At 40.2% G+C, this 25,072-nt stretch overlaps 1 protein-coding gene across 2 annotated transcripts in view; it reads left to right on the top strand.

The window, feature by feature from the left end:
• plxna4 (plexin A4) overlaps positions 1 to 25,072 on the top strand; it is a 612,214-nt gene that overhangs the window by 250,698 nt on the left and 336,444 nt on the right. Inside the window, exon 4 of one of the 2 annotated variants that reach the window (XM_062981246.1) lies at positions 1 to 25,072. This exon is cut by the window's left edge and continues 35,187 nt beyond it; it is cut by the window's right edge and continues 12,273 nt beyond it. The exons of the other annotated variant lie outside the window; for it this stretch is intronic. The gene's annotated coding sequence lies outside the window, so the exon portion shown is untranslated. 2 annotated transcript variants of the gene reach the window in all.

Here is a 25,072-nt window from a genome sequence, read left to right as displayed (position 1 = left end):
CTGTTGCAGCTTGCAGTGGTTGGAGCAAAAATGTTAGCCACTCAAGAAAATGTAGTCAACCTTAGTCTTTTATATTTTCTCCTCTTGCATTTAATCTAATTTGATGAACTTGCCTTCTGTGATGTCACTGAGTTAACCCTTTTGATTGGCTGCATAGCTCTGTGATGTAATTTATTAATGCCAAGGTTGAAGGTTTGTAGATTTCTCTCTGACTCATGTTGGGCTCACTATCTATTTTCTCAATGGATCTCAGTTGCTTGCCAGAATACTGTCTTGTTGCCAAATGGGATTGCCTTCATGCCATTGTGACATTGTTCCTTTCACATTCTTCAGTTGGCTGTGGTCCATGCTATGTCCCTTCCGGGGAGAAGAAAGGAGCATCTTGCAAGGAAAGGAAATTGTGCCAAGAAAGTAATAGTCAGAAAAAATAGGATCAGAAATATGGCATCAAACAAGCAAATATCTGCATCATCTCAATAGTGGGTTTGTGTATACAGGTTGAGCATCTTTATCCAGAAATCAGTATGCCAAAATATTCAAAATCCAAAGCTGGCTGGCTGAGATGGCGACAATTTCACTTTCTGATGGTTCAATTACACATACTTTGTTTCACGCAAAAATACCGTAATTGAAAATGTTGTGTATAATTATCTTCAGGCTATGTGCATAAGGTGCATATGAAACATAAATGAATTCCTTGCTTAGACTTGGGTCCCATCTGCAAGATCTCTCCATTTTAGACATGTTTGCAAGTAAAGGTATTCCAAAATCTGGCAAAAAATATTTATATTCAAAGCGGGTTTGGTCCTAAGCATTTCAGATAAGGGGAAATCTAAATCTGTATTTAAAACTTTTCACAAAATAACTATTTAGACCTGAAATGTTAAGGCTGATGCAAATGAGAAGATTGCAAAAAAAAAAAATCTTCACAAAATAGAAATGGAGAGACTATCCATTTTTTTAAAAAATGCTTTGAAAAAACACTTTTTGAGTGTCCGGAACCCATGATATGACTGACAAGAATCATCACAGTTTGGCACATGGATTCATTGTGTAGAAAACAGCATTTTCTGCACAAGAAACTATTTTTTTGTGCAGAAGGTAAAAACATATTATTTCTTGTGGTCCTTGATCCCTCCAGAATCCCTAGTTTGACCTTTTTCAGTGAAGGCTTTGAAGCAGTTTGCAAGCAATTCCTCTTTGAAGCAGGTTGTGAGGCCTCTCTGCACCTTTAAGACTAAAAAAATACTCATTTTTTGAGAACCAGAAGTAGAATTATGGGCCCTTTGCTCTCTCTGTGTGTGTTTTTGTAGTCAGCTTAGGGTCTTTGGAAATGAAATGACTTGAAGATATACCACAATGAAGTTCTTGTGATCCCACAATGGGTCTTAGGCTTACAATGTGGCCCTTGAACCTGTCTTAATTACCAAAATTCGTCCTATGAGATTGACACCACTGCACCATGCTGTTGTTAGAGTTTCTAAGATGAAATGCCTTGAAAACACACAACAATGAGATCCTTGTTCTCCCACAATGAACTTGAGCCACAAAATGGTGGTCCTTGACCCTGCCACAGTTGTCTATATTTATAATTTATGGGACTCAGACCTATCAGGTGCTTCACTCAGCTGGTCTGGTATGTGTGTGTGTTTGTGGGCAACACACTTGGGCCACATAGTGTTTTCAGATACAAGTTGCCCAATCTCTAGGATCTTCTATGGAGAAAGAATGAGGAAGAAGAAGACATGGCAGCAAGGTGTAGGTAGGTGGAGATGGGTGCCCACCACAAGTTTTGCCCCAAAGCTACGAGGTCTTGACCTGAGTCTGTGAGACTCAGTGTATCAAAATCTTAACAAAGGCAGGGTTTTGTTACATGCTTTCAAAGTAGCAATCTCCATAAGATTCTGACAGTCAGATTGGGATAAGTGAGGGAGCAAAGAAGTCACGCTTCAGGTGTGAGCATGGCTCCGTTCCTCATGGCTGAACAGATTAGGCACACAGTTTCAGCTCAGCAGTCTCAACTCTTTTATGAATTAATCGGCACGCTTGCCTCTGTCTTCAGCCGGAAAAGATGAGCACAAATCTAAACAAACCATCTCCCCATCTGGGGGCTTCAAGTTGCCAGCATTATACAAGGGGATATGTTGGCCATTGATAATGGACTTCCTTTCTATTCAGTGCTTTGCTACCTTTCCTGGTCACATAATAAAAGAACATTGTTAGTCAAACCCTTCATAATCTCTACTTGGTAGTTTTGAGTTGGTAAAAATTGTTGTGTGAATTTGCCCTCTGTGTGTCCAGTTGAAACACTAGCCAAGTGCCAGCTAGGTTGCATTGGTTATGTAGAAGTAATAATCATGTATTTGTTTTAACACAGACGGGCTAATCTGCATCCATGTATTAAGCTATCCATGGCTTGAAAATATTTTTTTAAAATCCAAAAAGCAAACCTTGATTTTTTCCCCATTTTATGTAAGGGAAACCATTATACTATGTCATTGTTTATAACGTGACTTGATCATCCATGGATTTTAGTATCCATGGTGGGTCCTGGAACAACCAAGACCACCATGGATGCTGAGGATAATGAGATCAGGCAGGCTCCCTCGCTCCTATCCTTTCGTAAACATCTCAAAACTTGGCTATGGGACCAGGCCTTTGAGCAATAGAAGCAGCACTAACTGTAAAATGAAATTAGGATGAATAATGGACAGACCTGGATCATGATTTGGAATGTGCCCTTGAATGTATATTTATATGGATTTTTAACTAATGCTATCTATTTTAACTGTAATTTTTATATAGTATGTTTTATATTGGTTTGTTCAGCGTCTAATGATGCTAATTGTAAGGCTGCCCTGAGTCCCCTCTCAGGGGTGAGAAGAGCAGGATATAAATGCTTGTAATAATAAAATAAATAAACCTCCAGCAGATACCAAGGGGTCACTATATGGGATTCAGATGCAGCACAATTTATAGCACCTCAAATGTTCAGAGTAGATTCTCAATCCTAGTAACAGAGAATTCACCAATCTCTACTATACCTCAATGTTGCCTATTTCTAGTAAATTATTTGGCCATCTGTCTCTCAGTGTCTGCATCTCTCTCTCAGTCTCTATTGTCAAATTATGTTGTGAGTCAACTAGAGTAGGTCCACTGAATCAATGAGATTGACCTATGTGTTGACTCACCATTCAACAATTGCATGAATCAACCCAGTCGGGACTAACCAACTAGAGCAATGGTTCTCAACCTGGGGTCCCCAGATGTTTTTGGCCTACAACTCTCAGAAGTCCCAGCCAATTTATCAGCTGTCAGGATTTCTGGGAGTTGAAGACCAAAAACATCTGGGGACCCCAGTTTGAGAACCACTGAACCAGAGTCTTGCTACTGAATTCTGCATAACAACAAACATATCTACTTACGGATGGTGGAGCTTGATCCTTGCAAGGTAGAATAAGTAGTGAATCCAGATTTTAATCTGAACTATTCACCAATTTAATCAATGGGATTAAATTCTAGATCACTCCAACCTGTGCAAAATGTCCACTAGAGTCGATTCCTCCTGTGTGAGATGCTCATTCCTGGTCCAAGTCTCTGTCCATTGCTGGACCCGAATTTTCATCCCAATGTGTTTCTCAAGCTTCTTCTCTCTTGGCTTCTGCTTGTGCTCTTGGCTTTGTGTGAAATCAGGACTAAATTAAGATTCCGCGTGTCTTGCATAGGCTGAATATAGACTTTACTTGTTTGTTGTCGTTAGTTCATGTTAGTAGAAGACACCAGATGAATCCAAACTCTTTTGCGGAAATGAACATCCCACATATTGATTTGCAAAGGGACATATGTCTGAGATGGCCACTTTATTTTTCAGTTGTGTTGTTTATGATTCATCTTGTGAATTCTTTCTTTTGTTTCTTCTCCTCCTCCTCTCTTTCTCTGGCTCTGTTTTTTGTTTTAGAAAGGAAAGAAGATAGAAGCATGGATAATCAATTTCCCAACTGGAATTAAAAACAGCTCCAGTCAAATGAAGGGGAGGCATGATCCAGCATGTAAAGCAGCACAGACAGGTTATTTGGGCTTTGATTAGCATACAGCTCATGCAGAAGGACAATTAAGAATGTGATGATTAGCCAGAGGGCAAAAATAACACCATCCAGTCCAAGCTTAGAAAGAAGCGGCGGGGGCTTTGCTCCACAGACTTGGGTATTCCTGCAGAAGGTTGTGGAAGGAGACTTTATGATACTTGAGAGCAACATTCCTCTGAGATGTTATTCTACTGTGTTTGTCATTTGTTGTGGTTGGAATTGCTCAATGCATCATCCTGGATATGCTTCATAAAGTCACTCCTAATTGAGTCTACATGGACAGACTTCGGCTCTCCAGGTGTTTTGGACTTCAACTCCCACAATTCCTAACAGCCTACCAGCTGTTAGGAATTGTGGGAATTGAAATCCAAAATCCAAATCAGGTCTTTGATGGAGCTGTTCATAGTGCTGAATCCGAGACATCAAAAATAAGTAGTGCACCATGGAGAGCTCCATTAAATTGAATGATTCATATAACACTAATGTAGGTAATGTAGGCACTGAATTTATTAAAGATTTTTCTATACTTGGCTCAGTCATTAATCAAATGCACACAGTTGTTATGTGCCTTAAGGTAAACTTCAACTTATCCTGACCCTATTCCAGGGCCTTCCTGGCAAGTTTTGCCAATTGCTTTCAAGGAGGTTGGCCATTACAATTCTCTGAGGCTGAGATCCTGTGACTTGCTTAAGATCAATGTGTTGTCGAAGGCTTTCATGGCTGGGATCACAGGGTTGTTGTATGTTTTCCGGGCTGTATGGCCATGTTCTAGAAGTATTCTCTCCTGACGTTTCGCCCACATCTATGGCAGGCATCCTCATAATTTATTTATTTATTTATTTACAGTATTTATATTCCTTCTTTCTCACCCCGAAGGGGACTCAGGGCGGATCACATTATATACATATAGGGCAAACATTCAATGCCCATATACACATAGAACCGAGACAGAGACAGACTCAAAGGCAATTTAACCTTCTCCTGAGGGGATGTTCGATTCTGGCCACAGGGGGGAGCAGCTGCTTCATCATCCACTGTGACAGCACTTCCTCATTCCAACGTCGTAAATTAGTTAAATTTTCCTCCCCACTTTATGAGTGGTACCTTATTTCCTACATGATAGATCTTTCGGGTTGCTAGGTCAGCAACGAGCAGGGGCTATTTTTTATTTTTTTTAATTGACGGGTGCTCACCCCACCACAGGCTGGCCTCGAACTCATGACCTCATGGTCAGAGTGATTTATTGCAGCAGGCTGCTCACCAGCCTGCACCACAGCCTGGCCCGATAACCTCTGAGGATGCCTGCCATAGATGTGGGTGAAACGTCAGGAAAGAATACTTCTAGAACATGGCCATACAGCCCAGAAAACACACAACAACATTGCTTAAGCTCATCTAGTGGGTTTCTGTAGCTGGGTGTGGGATTTGAACCCTATTCTCCCAGATTCCTAGTCCAATATTCAAACCACTAGACCGCAGTGGCCCCCCTCCCTTTTCCTCTGAAAGAAAGTGCATGCATAGGCATTACAAAATTCATGAGAGTCAAAAGCAAGGTTTTTGTTGACATTCATGTTTGATGAAGTGCAAATGCATAGACGGGATGAATCATTGCTTGAGGCGAGAATTTTCTCTTTCCTTAGTGATCAAGTGAAAATGGTAATTAGCTCATTGTAAGCACTGTACAAGGTTAGTGGGTAAAGGACGGGTCTGGTGCTGCTTCTTGTCCTAGAGACCCAGTCTGTGGCCCCAAAGCATCCCAGAAGACTCCCCATTTTTCTCATTTTTAATAGTGGAATTTCCACTGCCTTTCAATGCCCAGATTGAAAACATCACAAAAATGTAGTGGTTTGCATCTGCTTGACTTCCCCAGAAGGAGACGTTCTCCTATTTCCATATCCAACCTAAGCCTCTTCTGGTTTATGAGGGTGTTTTTCCTTCTTGAATTGCAATTTGTACATATTAGCCTGACCATATTTATACATTTTGATATCGAGTTTTCTGAAACATGAAAAAAAATATATAGTCAATTTTGTGATCCCCACAAGAATTCGGATAGAAAAGGCTTACCCATATTTCCTTCTTTTCATCACTCGCTGTGCTGAACTACTAGGGTGCGGGTGGGGAGGATGTTTTATCATATTCCGTCTCCATTGAACTACACGCTTAATACAGCAACCGCATGGGAAGCTTTAAGGAGAACATAATTCTATTAAAACCAAGAGAGTACATGTCTACAGGGGGATACAATAAGATGTGTTATGAGCTTCTTATCTAGCAGAGAAAAGTTATGCTTTTCCCCCTTGTCAGTTCTTTCAGGCTTCTGTGTTTTCTGATCTCTTCCACCCCGGGTTCACACAGAGGCACTTGCTATTTAACGCCTTAACTGAAAACCCAAATAATAAAACCATTTCAAATCATTTAAATGGGGATCCTGTACACGTTTTCATGTTTAGCACAATGGCATCAAGGAAGCCTGATGCTCTGGGGAGGAATGTGATCTGCTTCTCAAGCAGAAATGAAAGTGAACCAGCAAGAATGGGGGGTTTTCTCTTACTTTTGGTGATGGATCTTCCAGGCCCGGGCTGTGGCGCAGGCTGGTGAGTAGCCAGCTGCAGCCAGCTGCAACAAATCACTCTGACCAAGACGTCATGAGTTCGAGGCCAGCTCAGAGCCTGTGTTTGTCTCTGTCTTTGTTCTATGTTAAGGCATTAAATGTTTGCCTTATATGTGCAACTAGCTGTGCCCGGCCACGCGTTGCTGTGGCAAAGTGGTGGTGGTATTGGTTAAAAATTGTTGTGGAATTTTTATTTGACGTTATTTGTATTTTTTAATTATTTTTATTGTAAGTTATCTTTTTATTTATTATATTTTATTATTTTCTTGTATTATTTTTAGTTATTTTCTGTTATTATAGTATTTCATTGTATTAATTTTTTAGTGTTTTTAATTATTTTTAGTGTTTTTTATTATTTTTATTGGGTTGCTAGGAGACCAAGTTGGAGGAGCTTAGCCTTCTAACTGACAGCAATTGGATAAAAACAATCATTCCTCTCCCTCTAATTAGGACTTTATTTTTCTTTTCTTTTTGTTGTATCAACGTAGAGGCGTGGATGATGGGTTGTGTTGTCAAATTCCGAGGTTGGGGGGCCTGTAGTTTTGTTGTTTTGTGGGTCGCCGTGATGCCATCACTCTTTTATATATATAGATGTGATCCACCCTGAATCCCCTTCAGGGTGAGACGGGCGGAATATAAATACTGTAAATAAATAAATAATAAATGTCATATATACAACTTTTCCTTGTTCACCTTCACCTTGGGTCCCATTTGCAATATAACAGTTTTCAGCACCATTGACCCCTCTTCAAATTGCAGGAAAAAAAATAATAATATAATTTTATCTTCTGTGTGCTATTATCAGTCAAAGTCAGTAGAGGCCAGTAGATGCAATGGCCAAGATCTCTCATCACTGCTACATAGTGTAAAATTTACCGTCATCTAGTTACACCATAGTTGTGCTACACGACTCTTGTGCAATTGATGGGGAATCTGCCAATATGCTGGTTTATGGTTCCATTATACAACAGCAAACATTGTACAGTATGTTTATTTTTGCAAACACAATGGTAGATTGAAGGCTCTGGTGAGCCAAGAGTCAGATGCAACAGCAAAGAAGGCAAGTGCAATGATAGCCTGTATTAATAGAATCACGATTTTTGGATGATGATGATGATGATGATGATGATGATGATGATGATGATGATGATTTTATTTGTTATCCACCTCTCCTCATGGCTTGAGGTAGGGCACAACAAACTTAAAACACCAATAAAGAGAAATAATCCGACCATATTCTACATTGGTCCAGCCTTACTGGAGTCCTGGATTCAGTTGTGAGCACTTTTGAGAGTAGAACTAGGCCTAATGGTTGAAGTTACATTAAGGTAGATTTTGATGGAACATGAGAAGGAACTTCTTGGAAATGAAAGTGGTTGGCTAATGGAATAAATTGCCCAGAGCAGTAGTGGGGTTTCTTTCACTGGATGTCTTCAAAAACAGGCTGAACAACTAACCTTCTGGGGATGTTCTGGCTGCCAATCCTGAATTCAATAGAGATTGGACTGCCTATGTTGTCAAAGGCTTTCATGGCCGGGATCACAGGGTTGTTGTATGTCTTTCGGGCTGTGTGGCCATGTTCTCTCCTGACGTTTTGCCCACATCTATGGCAGGCATCCTCAGAGGTTGTGAGGTATGGAGGGCAGAGGACAGCTAATGACTGAACAAAGGATGCCCCCAGGCAAGAGACAAAACCTTTCCAATGCTAATTAGGGTGATTAACTGAAACATTAATGCTGGCTTCCCAGTGACAAAGGGCTCTTGCCACACCCGGGAGTCTACACAGATATATATTCTTTCCTTTCCTTGCTTAGTTTATCCATACCTCACAACCTCTGAGGATGCCTGCCATAGATGTGGGCGAAACGTCAGGAGAGAATACTTCTGGAACATGGCCACACATCCCGAAAGACATACAACAACCCCATTGGACTGCCTCTCTGTGATTTTATACTTTACTGGTCTATGGTAGACTCATTGAATCAACTACTGAATGACATCAAAACATAGGCAAATCTAGTTGATTATATGACTTTGCTCTAGTGGGGAATAGCAATGGGACTGAGATCCATATGAATGTGAAATGGTTACATCTGTGGAACTCCACTTTCATAACCAAGAACTGAGTGTGTTCATTGGACAATGGATAATTTAGAATGGCCACATAACTTGCAAACTTGGTCCTAAACCTGGGCCTTGCATCTGTTGATGTAGACTTAGTGTGCATCTATCTACACTGTAGAAGTGATACAGTTTGATACCTCTGCTATACCTCAATCCTATGGAATAATGCAAGGTTTTACCAGTTCTTTAGTCTTCTGTGTTGAAAAATCCTAGTTACTCATCAAAGTACAACTCTTATGATTCCATAACATTGATCCATGAAAGTTAAAATGCTATCAAATTAGAGTAATTTTGCATTGTAGTTCCACCCAAAGTTTCAAAGTTGCTACAAGATCTCTATGCATACTAAATCTTATTGTTAGTCTCAATGCAAACAGAGTAATTAAATTAATTGAGTTAGCCTTCAGTCAATGTTTTGGACTGTCTGTAGTTGTTACTCACCAACAATATTCCACCCATGTCTCACTTGTGTGACCTTGTCATCTAGCACAATTAATAATAATAGTTTTAACTCTTTGGAAGAAGCAAAACTTTTCTGAAAGACGCCCTTCTTTCATGGCAAATAGCAATAAACAAATAATCTTTGCAGAACTGTAGCCAAAGCACAAAAACAAAGGGTCCAGAAAGTCTTTTGCAGTTGTGATATTAGCCTCATCTTATTGATGTGGAAGGAGTGAGAGAGGGAAATGTGAGAAAGATCACCGTCTGCTCTTCTAAGATGTATCTCTTCTGTCCTATTATTTGTCGCTTTGGAAGATCAGATGAGGATGAGATGAGAGGAAACATTCTACAGAAGGCTCAAGCTCACTCCAAAGGATCTGTTTCCAGGCTCTTTAATATTTTGTCCCTTGTTGTCTTTGATTTAGATACGGTGGCTTTAATCAGGCCATTTGAGGAGATTCGGAAAATGATTCATTTCGGCACACTCTGCCCTCTCTTCCTCTCATTAATGTGGGCTTTCAAGGATTCGTGGAATAGAGGGTCTGGTTTGATTTTGTTTTCCAAGCTAATAACCTGATGCGGGAATCATCCATTTTGCAGCTGACAAGGGCTGTCCTGAAACCACGCTGTCTCTTCTGCATGCTGATCTCATTTCCCATTCCTTCTGGGGAAAATTACATTTTAAAAGAACAAAATAATATAAAGTGCTTTTTAAAGCTAGCCTATTAGCTGCCTTCTCCAGCTGTTTTGCATCAATTCAGTGTCTCTTTCCAAAACCCTCCCTTGATCTACAATTGTCCAGACCTGGATCATGTTGAATACGGTTCTTCAGCCACATAACACAGAAGATCTGGGTGTTGGCAACACAGAGTCCAGAGTTGGACCTTTGAGAAACACAAATGGACATATATGCACATTTCACTCATACTGAGTTCAGATTTTGGTCCATTTGAACCAATTTTGTCTGCAACTACACTGTAGAATTAATGCAGTTTGACACCACTTCAACTGCCATGGCTCAATGGTATAGAATCCCGGGATCTATAGTTTGGTGAGGCACCAGGACTCTTTGGTAGAAAAAGATTAAAGACCTTGCCAAACTACAGCTTCTATGATTCTACTGCATAGAGCCAGGGCTGCTAAACCGGTGGCAAACTGCATTAATTATACAGTGTAGATGAATCCTGAGAGTGAATCTGGAAGAGGAGAAGGAAGAGAATATAAGAAAAAAAAAACATGGACCTGCCAATTTGACATCAGTAATGTGCAAAATTGGGAGCCTCCGGTGGCACAGTGTGTTAAAGCGCTGAGCTGCTGAACCTGCAGTCCGAAAGGTCCCAGGTTCAAATCCAGGGAGCAGAGTGAGCACCCGCTGTTAGCTCCAGCTTCTGCCCACCTAGCAGTTCAAAAACATGCAAATGTGAGTAGATCAATAGGTACCGCTCCAGCTGAAAGGTAACGGTGCTCCATGCAGTCATGCCGGTCACATGACCTTAGAGGTGTCTATGGACGACGCCGGCTCTTTAGCTTAGAAATGGAGATGAGCACCAACCCCCAGAGTTGGACATGACTGGACTTAACATCAGGGGAAACCTTTACCTTTACCTATAATGTGCAAAATTATGGAACCAATTATTTACTATTTAGTCTGTGAGCATCCACAAAACAGTGGATTGATACCTGAAGGTCAACATGGTCTGCAAAAGCACATGCCAGGCCCACTGTGGTGTTCAATACTAGAGTTAAGTCATTAAATCAGTTGGGTTTATCTACATCCAGATTCACTATGAAACATTTCATTCAAGAGGTCTACTGTAGTTGGAACTATCCATTGGCTCTGGAAGCCATTCCCTTTGATGATAAGTTTAGGGAACTGGGTATGTTTAGTCTGGAGAAGAGAAGTCTTAAGAAGAGAGATGATGTAGTGAAACTACAGGAAAATGATTCCACCTAAGTATTAGGAAGAACTTCCCGATGATTCAGCAGTCAAATACATAGCCTTGGGGTGTGGTGGAGTTTCCTTCTCTGGAGGCTTTTAGGCAGAAGCTAAATGGCCATCTGTTTGGAGTCCTTTAAGTGTGTTTCCCTGGGTGGCAGTAGGGGGTTGGAATTGGTGGCTCTTGTGGTCTCTTTCAAAACTAATTCTATGATACTGTAGCTATGTTTCATCCCTTACCTGAATTTTTTAAACAAAGTTATGAGTCTAGTACAGTGGATCCCAACCTTTGGTCAGCTCCCACAATTTCTAAGAGCTGGTAAGCTGACTGGGATGTATGGGAGCTGAAGTCCAAAACATCTGTCGAACCAAAGGTTGGGAACCACTGGTCTAGTAGCTTATGAGGATTCTGTGTACGTAGTATTATTTGATTTGTGCAAAGTTTATGAAGGTGTGCCAAGTTTTGGGTTAGGGTATTGTCAGGATGGTAAAATGCAATTTGGTGTACTATTAGATGGAGCCATGGTTTGTTGAGCAACCACGACTTAGGAAGGCTAATTAACAGTGCAGGTCCTGCATGAAAAACAGTAGAACTCTATATGGTACTGTTCTGGGCTCTGTGCTTTTCAAGATATTCATAAATACTTGTATGAGAAGGAGAAAGATTTCTAATCAACATTACAGCACTGATATGGATAGCTATAGTAAACAGGAATAGATATATATATAGATAGAAATATAGGTAACGACTTTGGCATCGGTATCGATATAGATACAGAGAGTGTTTCAAAATTATGAAACCAATTTCAAAGAGGTATACTTCACAATGGCAACAGGTCACGTTACAGAAAACGGTACAGTTGATTGAGTTAACAGGTTTTACTAACCATTTTGACACATCTAAAAATAACCTCACAAATGGAGAAATTTTATTAGAGAGCTTATGTTTTGGGTTTACCATCTGATGCTAAGGGCTGTTTTTGCACTACAAGAAGCTTCTAGCGGTAATAATTTGAAACTCTTATGAACCTCTCTTTCAAGTGACAAGAGTTTAATTCATGGGTGGTTTGGAGTTGCAGAAATATAGTGATTTAAGATCAGTCCATCTTTTTGAAACACCATGTATATTCCCAGTATAAGGAACACGTTTGCGTGGAACTTTTTTTTCTGCACACAAAATGTGAATCTTAAGATAAATGAGTCAAAAGGGCAATGGGCTCCCTCTTGTACAATATTGGATAATTTCTCAGGAAGCCTGCTGGAGGAGCAAAAGGGATGTGGCATCTTTAACAGCAGGCCCCTAAAGGGAATATATTTGTTAAACATTATAATTATCCTTCAGTGCCGATCTGTATGGCAATTCAATGATGCGCATTACCATTTCTGAAATGATGCTTTCATTTAGATAAGGCACACAATTATACATCTTGATTAGGTCACTCTTCCCCAGAGATTTCAGGTTATTTATTGTTATGAGTTGTCCCCTTCTTGCACATTGTGCTGCGGAGTTGGGAACAGAGATGCGTTTCTCAACCTTCCCTGAGTACTTGCCATTTTGATCTTTTGAGATGGAAAAACAAAGTGGCATAAAAGTGGAAGAATATTTTTATAAAGGCCAGGATCTCCTTAAAAGAAAGGGTGCTCCGCATATTACCAGATAAGTTAATTCTTGTGCAAAGTGAAGTTATCAAAAGATGTTTGGATGCATTAAAAGATGGGCCATCATGGAATGACTGTGTCCCATAGTTTTCAGGAAGGTAGTTCCCATGGAGGCATGAAAATCAGTACAGCGGTTACCATACAGTGAGCTTATTTTCTGGTTGTCTGGAGAATGATTCCCATTCTGCAAGGTAGTAGGCAAAGAATGGTGAATACTAAGTGTGCGTTTCATGGGATTACTCTGTCTCTGTTGGTCTGAAAAGTGGTTACCATGAAGTGGTGGTTATCTATAAAGTGACTATTGTCAAATGTCCCTAGTTTCTGGTTGTCTGGATGGTGGTTACCTTGTAGCAGGTGTTGAAGTGTGGGTATAATGGAATGAATCCATCTACTTTTGGCATATCTATAAGGTGGTTATATATAAAGTGCCTATCATAGAATGGTTGTCCGATAGGTGGTTACTTACCATATAGCAGGAGTTGTTTGCAAAGTGACTGTGAAGGATTAGTGGTTTTTGGTGAGTGGATGTCATGACATGAAGCCATCTTTTATTTATCTGGAAAGTGGTTACTTTGGGGTGGTGTTTATCTTTAATATGGTTACCATAGAGGAGTAGTAGTAGTAGTAGTAATATAATAATAAGAAGAAAAAGGTTTGGATCATTGATGTCGCCATCCCAGGTGACAGTCGCATTGACAAAAAACAACAGGAAAAACTCAGATTGAACTTCGAAGACTCTGGCAGAAACCAGTGCAGGTGGTCCCAGTGGTGATGGGCACACTGGGTGCCATGCCAAAAGATCTCAGCCGGCATTTGGAAACAATAGACATTGACAAAATCACGATCTGCCAACTGCAAAAGGCCACCTGACTGGGATCTGCGCACATCATCCAAAAACATATCACACAGTCCTAGACACTTGGGAAGTGTTCGACTTGTGATTTTGTGATACGAAATCCAGCATATCTATCTTGTTTGCTGTGTCATAATAAAATAATAATAATAACAATAATAATACTTTTTTATATTCCACCCTTCTCCCTGAGGGGACTAAAAGAGGATTACAGTATATATAAACAGATATAGGCAAACATTCAGTGCCTTGTTACAATATAATGAGACTCACATACACAAAGACAAAGGCTTCTTCTTTCATTTCTGGCTCTGGAGGTGGTGCTCATCTCTGGCTCTGAGGGAGGTGCTCTTCTTCATTTCCAAGCTGAGGAGCCTGCGTTGTCACCTCCTGGTTATGTGACCAGCATGACTGCTTGGAGCATCTTTTTACCTTTTCCCACCAAAGTGATACCTATTTATTTACTCACATTTGCATGTTTTCAAACTGCTAGGTTGGCAGGAGCTAGGGCTAACAGCGAGAGCTTACTCCGTCCTACGGATTCGAACTGCCAATCTTCAGGCCAGCCGTTGAGCAGCACAAGGGTTTAACCCATTGTGCCACTGTGACTGGCCCCTTTGGAGTGACAACTTTCTGATTACCTGAATGGTGGTACCATGTAATAGCGGTTGGCATGGACCAGTGGTTGTTGGAATGTGGATATCATGAAATGAGCCCGTATTCTGTGTGTTTAGAAAGTGGCTACCATGGAGTGGTGGCCATAGAATCATAGAATTATAGAATGAGCCTACTTTCTAGTTGTCTGGATGGTAGTTGACATGGACCAGTGGTTGTTGGTGCGTGAGTCCAATGGAACGAACTCATCTTCTGATTGCCTGGAAGGTAGTTAGTTACAATGAAGTGATGGTTATCTGAAAAGTATGAGCTGATTGTTGTCTGGGAAGGTGGCTTCAATGGAATAAACCAACTAAATAAACTGGAAAGTACTTGTGTTAAAACTAGTGAAGAACCTATATGTGTGTAAAATGATGTCTTGGGCTAGTCTTTCATTCTGTTAAAGTCCTGGTAGTTTGAAAGGTGGCTGCTGTCCTGGATTAGGAAAGGATCATGCGTGCCAAAAGGCAGATGCATGTAGGTGTGCAGTACATGTTTCTAAGCCCCGTTCATCCTCTGGTTCAAGGAAATACTTGCCAAGGTTGAACTGGAAGGCTTGTTGGGATGTACCGTATATACTCGAGTATAAGCCGACCCGAATATAAGCTGAGGCACTTAATTTTACTACGAAAAACCTGGGAAAACATTGACTCCAGTGTAAGCCGAGAGTGGTAAATTTCAGAAATAAAAATAGATACCAATAAAATTACATCAATTGAGGCATCAGTAGGTTAAATGTTTTTGAATATTTACATAAAGCTCAAATTTAAGATAAGACTGTCCAACTCTGATGAAATCATTATTCTCATCTTCTTCAATGTCAATGTGCTTATGTATTCTTTTAATAATAATAAAGTAAAATAATACATGTAATAATAATAATAATAATAATAATAATAATAATAATAATAAATACAGGAAAATAATACAAGTAATAATAAATAAATGTAATAGTAGCAACAATAATAGATAAAAATACTAAATGTAATAACACCAATAATAATAGAGAAAAATAATAAATGTACCATGTATTCTCGAGTATAAGCTGACCCAAATATAAGCCAACCAAGACCCTCACCCAAGTATAAGCCAAGGGGGGGGGGCTTTTTCAGTCTTAAAAAAGGGCTGAAAAACTAGGCTTATACTCGAGTATATATAGTAATTCGTCACTACATTTATTTCTTGAAAGAAATGAAAAGTTAAATTACTGCAAGAAGGTACAGTAGAGTCTCACTTATCCAACATAAACGGGCCGGCAGAACGTTGGATAAGTAAATATGTTGGATAATAAGGAGAGATTAAGAAAAAGCCTATTAAACATCAAATTAGGTTATGATTCTACAAATTAAGCACCAAAACATCATGTTATACAACAAATTTGACAGAAAAAGTAGTTCATTACACATCAATGCTATGTAGTAATTACTGTATTTACAAATTTAGCACCAAAATATCACAATGCATTGAAAACATTGACTACAAAAATGTGTTGGATAATCCAGAACGTTGGATAAGTGAGACTCTACTGTATTCAAAAAGCACACCGTTTTCAAGGCCTTTTTCCCCAATACAGAATATATTCTGTCCACAATTCACACAGGTGGCTTTGCACAGTTTTTTGATTAACGTTTCAAGACTTGTGCATGAGTATATGCACTGATCTCTTTTTTACAAGCCTAAAACAGACGTTCGTGAGACACAATGTGTAGCAAACAGATGAATTCCCAAAATAGTATTGGCATCTCCCCTTCCTCTTCTTCCTTTTGACAACCTGCCCTTAAGAACCTGCCGGTGACATTTATAACAGCACATTGTCGTTTGGATAGGTTGAGTGAGTCAACCTGATATCTCCATTTGCTGATGCAAAAGCCCCAGAGAATGAGCGAGGGAAGGAAATTTTGCATTATGAGGATGACAGAGAGCATCTCTCACACGCAAATATTTGTTTGTAAGTATTATCCCTTTTAGGGGGATTAAAAGAACCGTCAGCTCATAGAAAGGTAAATGGAATTTGCTGCAGCCTGATCAGCTCTCTTTTGAACAGCCATATGTGATGCTATAGCTCAACTAAGCATGAAAGTTCATCTTTTAATACTGTTACCTCTGAAGCAGGAACTAATATTTACTGTGTGTTTTAATTGCTCTCATTAAGCTTAGGTGGCATTATTAATATTCCTAATTAAAGATCCATAAAACCTAGCATGCAGTGAACAACATCATGTTACTGCCTGTCCCTGGGTTCAAACATCTTCTGTGATCAGTCTCTTTCTTGAGATCACATCATGGTGGCAAACCATGATCTGTTACTATATCAGACCTGGGCAAATTTTAATTTTCCTACCGTGTTTCTCTGAAAATAAGACAGTGTCTTATATTAATTTTTGCTCCCAAAAATGCGCTAGGTCTTATTTTCAGGGGATGTCTTATTTTTAGATGAAGAAGAATTCACATGTATTGTTGAACAAAAAAAGAACATTTATTATATACTGTACAGTAGTTGCCATCACAAACCAGCATAACCATGCAAACTATGAATCCTGTCAAGAATTTCTTGTTACCACCATTACTTCCATGTACAACACTCTATGGTACGTACATTTACCGATCCTGCATGCTCTGGTGTTTTGTTTGGCGGGCATGCTTCCAAACAAAAACTTTGCTAGGTTTTACTTTCAGGGGAGGCCTTATATTTAGCATTTCAGCAAAACCTCTATGGGGTCTTATTTTCCGGGGATGTCTTATTTTCGGGGAAACTGTAGTAATGAAAAGTTGAAACAAATAATGATGATGATGATGATGATAACAACAACAACAACAACAACAACTTTGTGTTGTCGAAGGCTTTCATGGCTGGGATCACAGGGTTGTTGTATGTCTTTCGGGCTGTGTGGCCATGTTCCAGAAGTATTCTCTCCTGACGTTTCGCCCACATCTATGGCAGGCATCCTCAGAGGTTGTGAGGTATGGATCCTCTGAGGATGCCTGCCATAGATGTGGGCGAAATGTCAGGAGAGAATACTTCTGGAACATGGCCACACAGCCCGAAAGACATACAACAACCCAACAACAACTTTATTTTCTATCCTGCCTCCATCTCCCCATAGGGACTCAGGGAGGCTAACACAGGGCCAAGCCCAAATACAATAAAAGCACAGCAAAATACAAATAAAAACAGCATCGATCAAATTAAACACATTGGACCAGATGATACAATGAAATAACAATACAATCACTGTAACAAACAAGTTTAAATGTAAAATGATGACTTAGAAGGACCACAATTTAGGAGAAGAGGAGTAAAATGGGATTCTCTTTTCTTTGAATCCGTTGCTTCATTTTGACCTAGACTCCAAAGCAGCAGAAAAAAACAAGCTTGCCCTCTCGTTAATGTCACATCCTTTCAAATATGTAAACATGGCTCTCATGTCCTGTCTTCACCTTCTCTTCTCCAAGCCAAATATACCCATCTTGTTTAGCTGTTCCTCATAAAACTTATTTGTGGTATGGAATTTATTCTCTGCAAAATTCACACATGGTTATTTTGCGCATGGAAAAAAGCTTCGCCAGAGTAGGAAACTGTCTGCTTAGCAAACACAACATTTTGGAATTTTTCACAGAAGAAGTCCCAGCCTGCAAAGATTCCCTTCACTTTAGGGTTTTTCTTCCAGAAACACATTCTTCATTCCTTTTCCAAATGTTTCCAAAGTGTTCTTCTCAGTTCAAACAGGCATTGATCTTTATCATCCACTGCAAGTGACATGAAATCAATCTAAAACAAGCTAAACAGACACAAATTCCCCACCTACCAGCAATGTTCCTAACTCTAATAGGGAACTTTAAGTAGAAATGCTGAAGAATCACTAAAACCCACTGACCTCATGATATTTCCACTCCAGCCAAGAGACAGGGTATTTTGACAAAGACTGATTTCTCAGTTGGTCAAAACTTCCAGAAAGCAGGCTGGATATATGAAGAAAACTTTTAATGGATACATCTTTGCAATCCTTGCAATTCATGTCTGCAATGTTCTATTTTTAAAGGCTGGATAAAACGGATAGAATGGCATTTGAGATACAGATTTCTTCATATATTCACAAGAGTGCTTTGTGCATAATATACAAAGTCACACCAAACTTTAAATCAATGGCATTGAACTGATACATATATTATCCACACAATTGTGTCTTTTTACTTAGATATAAATAAGAAGGCTTGTGTCTTTCAGTGAAGCTACTCACAACTAGCTGAACAGTAAAGAAAGATGAGAAAAAGAGTTTCAATTCAGTACCTTCTAGAACATGGCCATACAGCCAAACTCACAGCAACCCAGAGTATCAATTTGCTTAAAATGTGATTCTGTGCCTTGGATTGCCAAATGACAAAAAATAGGTGAAAAGATAAATAAAGCTTGGATTCTCCATAGAAGTCAAAATTACTATATGCATCTACAATGTATAATTAATGCAACTTCGTACTACTTTAACTGTCATGGCTCCGTGCTAAGGAAACCGTGAAGTTCTAGTTTTGCAAGGTCTTTAGCCTTCTCTTTTAAATGGTGCTAGTGCCTTCCCCATGACAAAACCCATGATTCCAAAGCATTAGTTCATTGCAATTAAAGTGGTGTCAATCTACATTAATTCTACAGCACAGATGCACCCTGAGAAGACATGACTCATTAGAAGAGACAACAATGTCTGGCAGGAGAAGAAGACTATACATATTCTGGATGCGGGATATCTGTAAGGAGGCTGGATGGCCATTTGTCCAGAATGCTTGGATTGTGTATTCCTGTATGATAGATTTGGGTTGGACTGGATGGCCCTCGTAGTCTTTCCAACTGTATATTCTGTGAATCTATGATTATACAACAATCACAGAATATACCATGCAAATGGATTCCATGTCTAATCAATGCTGAATATATTAATGTACACATGGACCACTCAAGGTGGTTTTCTTGCCCTGGGATTCTTGTCCCCAGCCTGAAGACAACAAGGTCCAGGGACTTAAGATGGATATACACTGTAGAAATAATGCAGTTTGACATTTATTATTTATTTTATTTTATTTACAGTATTTATATTCCGCCCTTCTCACCCCGAAGGGGATTCAGGGCGGATCACATTGTACACATATAAGGCAAACATTCAATGCCAAATAACATAGAACAGAGACAGAGACAGACGCAGAGGCAATTTAAACCTTCTCCATCTTCCAGCTTCCTGAGGGTATGCTTGATTCCAGCCACACGGGGAGCAGCTGCTTCATCATCCACTGTGACGGCAACTTCCTCATTCCAACGGTGGCTGGATTATTTTTTTATGGTGTCATAAATTAGCCTCCCCACATATAAGTGGTACCTAAATTTCCTATGTGATAGATGCAACTATCTTTCAGGTTGCATAGGTTAGCAACGAGCAGGGGCTATATTTTATTTTAATTGTCGGGTGCTCACCCCAACACGGGCTGGCCTCGAACTCATGACCTCTTGGTCAGAGTGATTTATTGCAGCTGGCTGCTAAGCCAGGGCTTTAGTTGCCATGGGCCAATTCTATGGCATGTTGGGAGTTGTAGTTTTATAATGTCTTTTGCCTTTTCTGCCAAAGAAATGGGCTTCACCAAACTATACATCCCCAAAACTCCATAGCATAGAGCTGTGGCAGTTAAAGTAGTGTGTTACCTGTGTTATATTTTCAGTGCAGATGCACTCTGAGGGTCAGGAACTGAGATCTAAGAGACTTACTTGGGTAATGGCTTCACCTGAAACCTTGCAGAAGGACATGGGTATTTGCAGAAATCCTTCCTTTTACACTGCAATTTGAGATGCCAGTGTTTCTTCAGGGAGTGTTTGTGGAAATTCTCTCTTAGCTGACTGATGAGCGAAGGCCACCGAGACAAGCATGGTCATTATCTGCTCCAGTAAAGACAGCTCAGGCTCAGCAATTGCCTCCTGGAGTCATGGCTTGGCAAACAGGGCAATGTACTTTTCAGATGGATGTATGAAGGGGAAAAATGTCACCTGTGCAGTCACCGTGGAAACCTCTTTGGGGTTCTGATCAGTTCAAGGAAAGGTTTTTGCAATGGAGCAAAACCTACCGTTCAAGGAGAAGGGAGTCAGAACTGCAGAGGAAAAGATCCTGGTTGTCTCTCATTATATCATTCTCCCCTCCTTCCTCCTCCAGCATGACCAAAACTGTGACAAAACATCACAATATTGCAAGATCTAGCAGACAGAATAGAGACGGGGAGAGACCAGAGCTGAAATGTTTCTGAATATTTTTCAAGGAGCTGTCCAAAAATGCTGAATCTGTTCGAGGGACAGAGTTCAGCACATTGGAGAATTCCTTTAAAGTTGGCATTGGAACCCAGAGAGGGTTTGCCACCCAATTGACAGGAAAACAAACCATAAAGATTGCTCATCCCCATAACAATCCTGTATCTGTGACCATTCTTGTACCAGTTTGCACTTTTTATCTTTGTGAACTTGATGTAGACAGAGGGTCTATTCCCATCCCAATTTGCACTTCCAAGAATTTGCAGCACTTTATCAGTCACCTCGTGTTTACAATATTTATATGGTGCACCTTACCCAGTCTACTTTTACAACCTCTCCGTTTTAATCCATGTTTTTATTAGTTCTTGTCATTTGTTTTTATTGGCTAATGTTTAAATGTTTATAATTGTGCATGTCTTTTGTCTATTGTTGTGTTTTATATTGCTATTGTTTTTATTCAGGCTTGGCCCCATGTAAGCCGCCCTGAGTCCCCTTTGGGGAAATAGAGGCGGGGTATAAAAATAAAGTTGCTATTATTATTATTATTATTATTATTATTATTATTATTATTATTATTATTACAAGACATACCTGTATTTTCTCATTTAGGACTGAGTTTCACTGATGCACAATGTGAACATCTGAATAGTTCCCTTGCTTTGCTGCCCGACAAAAGCATTGTTTGGACTACAGATACCAACAGATATAAATAGATGTATTCCTTCCAGCTGGCAAGGAGAAATTATCTGTAATCTGAGCCTTGAATTAGAAGAAATTAATAAAAGTAACTGCCAACACTGGAGATTGCATTTCCCCCCTCAATTTTGTATTCATAAGGAAGAAACTCTTTCTTGTTCCATCCAAGGCAGATGAACATGTGAGCATGGGTTTAAATTGCCTCTGCGTCTGTCTCTGTCTCTGTTCTATGTTATATGGCATTGAATGTTTGCCTTATATGTGTACAATGTGATCTGCCCTGAGTCCCCTTCGGGGTGAGAAGGGCAGAATATAGATACTGTAAATAAATAGAAATATTGTTGCTTTAAAGTTTTGGCTTTCGAGACCAATTTGAATATGGATTAAAACATGTGTGACATTAATGGAGTCAAACTGTGGAAAGGGTTCTGTGTGCTGGAGCTGGAATATAGCCCTCATGTGGCTTCCAACAGTTGCAGTGAAGTTTTTCATCAAGATGATGGGTGATGTGCAGCAAAGAAGGGCAATGCGGGATGAATCTGACACTCTTGAAAGTCACTCTCTACTGTTGGCAGCTTTTTCCTCATTAGAGATTAAAATGCCTCTGACCGGAGATTCACCCATTTCTGGACTGGGTGATGGAGCGCTTGGGAAGATAGAAGAGACAACTGCCAAGACGTAGAGTCAGCCGTGATGCATTGCAGTCACAAATCTGCTTCTGTAGCTATTGTATATCCGGAATGTTAGAATAGAAATATGTGAAAGATTCCCCATAGACACATCTGGTTTTGGCATTTGAGAAGGATGAAAATCTCTCCATTTTTATTATCTTCACCTGGAAGGATGAATAGTTTCCATATTATTCTCTCTGCTGATCCCTGTGCACTGTTTTCCCAGGACAGGTTGAACATCCACTGAAATATTCCAAAATTGTCCACATGGGTAGCTGAGATAGTGACACCGTTGCTTTCTTGAATGCACACAAACTTTGTGTCATGCACAAAATTGTTAAAAATAATGTATTATTTCTCCCAGGGTGGGAGAAAGAACAGACAAGAATTCATTCTCCCACCCTGGACATTCCACACACACATATATAAGCCCCACTTGCCGAGTTTCCAACAGACTTCGCAACCTCTGAGGATGCCTACCATAGATGTGGGCAAAACATCAGGAGAGAATGCTTCTGGAACATGGCCACATAGCCTGGAAAACTCACAGCAACCCAGTGATTCGGCCATGAAAGCCTTCAACAACACAATGTATTAAAGTGCTGAGTATATAAAACACAAATTAATGTGTTTTAGACATTGATCCCATCTCCAAGATACTTAATTATATACATATATGCAAGTACAGATATTCCAAAATCTGAAATACAAAACACTTTTGGTCCTAAGCATTTGAGATAAGGGATATTATTCAACATGAACTCACACTTTCCAGAGCCTTTCATAGATTCTTTCAAGGAAGGAAGGAAAGAAGGAATCAGATTGTAACCCAACCAATCTAGTATATATTATTTCCTACGCTTTTGCCACTAAGTGCATTAAGAAGAGAAAAAAGAATGCTAAGTTAGTTATTTCTGGCAACGTAATGACTTGGAGAGGTTCTCCTTTCCCCCATCATTTGAGATTCTCATCAGGAGGAGCACTGCAGAGAATACCTGGTATCTTTTGACGTCCCCACTATGAGGACGTATTTTTTTGCTTAATGCCTCCTTCCTCATCTTCCCTAAATCCAATTAAAAGCCCATATTATGTCAGTGGAAATTTATGCCAATCCTAATATAGTCTAATAAGCCTTAAAATAGCACGCGACTCGTGAGAAGCCCTGCGGTTTAATTTGATTCTCAGTCTAATAACAGACTTCATCTGAAGCACCTCCTCCCCTTTCCCACTTCTGTTTCTTCCACAGCTCTCTATGATTCCTTTTTTCTTCTTCTTCTTGGAATGGAAGTGGTTGTTTTTGTATATTTCAGTTGAAGGAAAATGGAAACATGGTCTATTTTCATCCCATGCTGTTGTCCTAGTTGGGACCTGGTACAGTTCTGTCTGTGGCAAGACCATATGTTGAACCAATCATGCCATTAGTTGATTCATAAGGCACTTTGCAATGATCACCCTTTGAGCTTGAGGAGCCACAGTCTTGGCTTTGAGTGCATTTACACTTCACTTTACACTTTGAGTGCATTTACACACAGTGTGGCTTGTTGGAATCTAGACTATCCTCATATGTAAGCACATTTGTGCTGAGAAGATTATGGGCACGTATAGTTGGCCATCCAGTCCATCCCCACTGTGCAGTGTAGGAAGGCACATCCAGCCTCTGTTTAGAAGTCTCCAGAGGACATTCCACCACTGTCCCAGACAGCAGCATATTCCATAGTCAAGCAGCTCTTGCCATCAGTTTTTCATGAAACTGCTAGGCATTCTCATTGTCTTTCTCCTCCAAGAAAGATGATTTGATCCTTTCAGGAGTAGTAATGTCCAATGGCCTACAATGTCCACTCAATCTGGATCCAGTTTGAAGCATTATGCAGCATTGCATTGAAGTCCTGCTGGACCAAGATCACATCGGTCCCACCTTGTCCTCCATTTTGCTGACCCAGCTCTTTCCCAGCCTTAGAGTGTCGCACCTCAGGCTAGCTTCACCCTGCTAAAGACACCAAGCCACACACAGGAAGTAGTCTTTTGTAGTTTATTTAGAAAATAGGCAAAAGATAGTTCATAAAAGGTAAAGGTTCAGTTCCAGAAGATAGATACAAAACGAGGCTGTGAGCAATTAGTCCATAGAAACATAGAGCACGAAACAAGGTCCTTTTCATAGAAGCCAAAAGTCCCAGCAAACAGAATATCTCCACATGGTAATACAGGAAAGCAAACTTGGTACAGGAAAGCAGACTTGATTCTTGATCTAGTGATGAAGTTGCATTGACAGAGATCTCTCTTCCAGCAGACTGTTTTAAAAGCATGACATAAAGGCATTCCTTTGATCTTTGACCTCCCGTTTATTAGCTACGGAAGACTTCTCTGCAGCCCTCTAAATTCCAGTCTTGTAGCCTGATCGAGATCCTCAGAGTCAAGGCCGCTGAGCTCGTTACTGTTATCAGGTGGAGGCAAAGCGCTATCCTCCCTTTCTGCTTCCTGCACCTGAAATTCCTCATTAGAAACAACATCATGATTTATTCCCATGGGAACAACTCCCTGCTCTTCATTTCCCACAACCAAAATGCTCCTATAATTCCCAGCATCAGAGTCATCTTCAAATTCATCCTGAATCCCATCATTATGCCCATATAACCCAGAATCCTCATCAGAGTAACACAAAGGCAAAGGCTGAGTCACAAAATAGAGTTCCTTGCAAACACCTGGTCTTGCCTGTCATGTCTGGAGATATAAACATTGGATGCCCACATGATGAGCAAAGGGAGGGTAGAGTGACCCCTTCCCTCTTGCTGGTCATGCTGGTGCCCTATTCTGCCAACAGCAGATGAACACAGGAAAATCCATGGCTGGTGGAAAGAAGAAGCAGCAACAAAGGGTCAAACCATCCCCTTTTGCCTTCTGATGATCAGCTCAGGTCAAAGGTGATGATGGTGATATCAGTCTGGATCTAATCCAGCTGTCCAGACGGCCAGGAAGCCTGCAGATACCCAGAGCTTTCTGCAAACTCTGGAATGACCTCTGACTTTGGTTAAAACATGGCAAAGTCAGGCTAAGGGCCAAAACCTCGG

Source organism: Anolis carolinensis, chromosome 5 (genome assembly GCF_035594765.1).
Source record: "Anolis carolinensis isolate JA03-04 chromosome 5, rAnoCar3.1.pri, whole genome shotgun sequence".
In the NCBI taxonomy this organism is placed as follows: Eukaryota; Metazoa; Chordata; class Lepidosauria; order Squamata; family Dactyloidae; genus Anolis; species Anolis carolinensis.
This window is presented reverse-complemented; position numbering and strand designations above follow the sequence as displayed.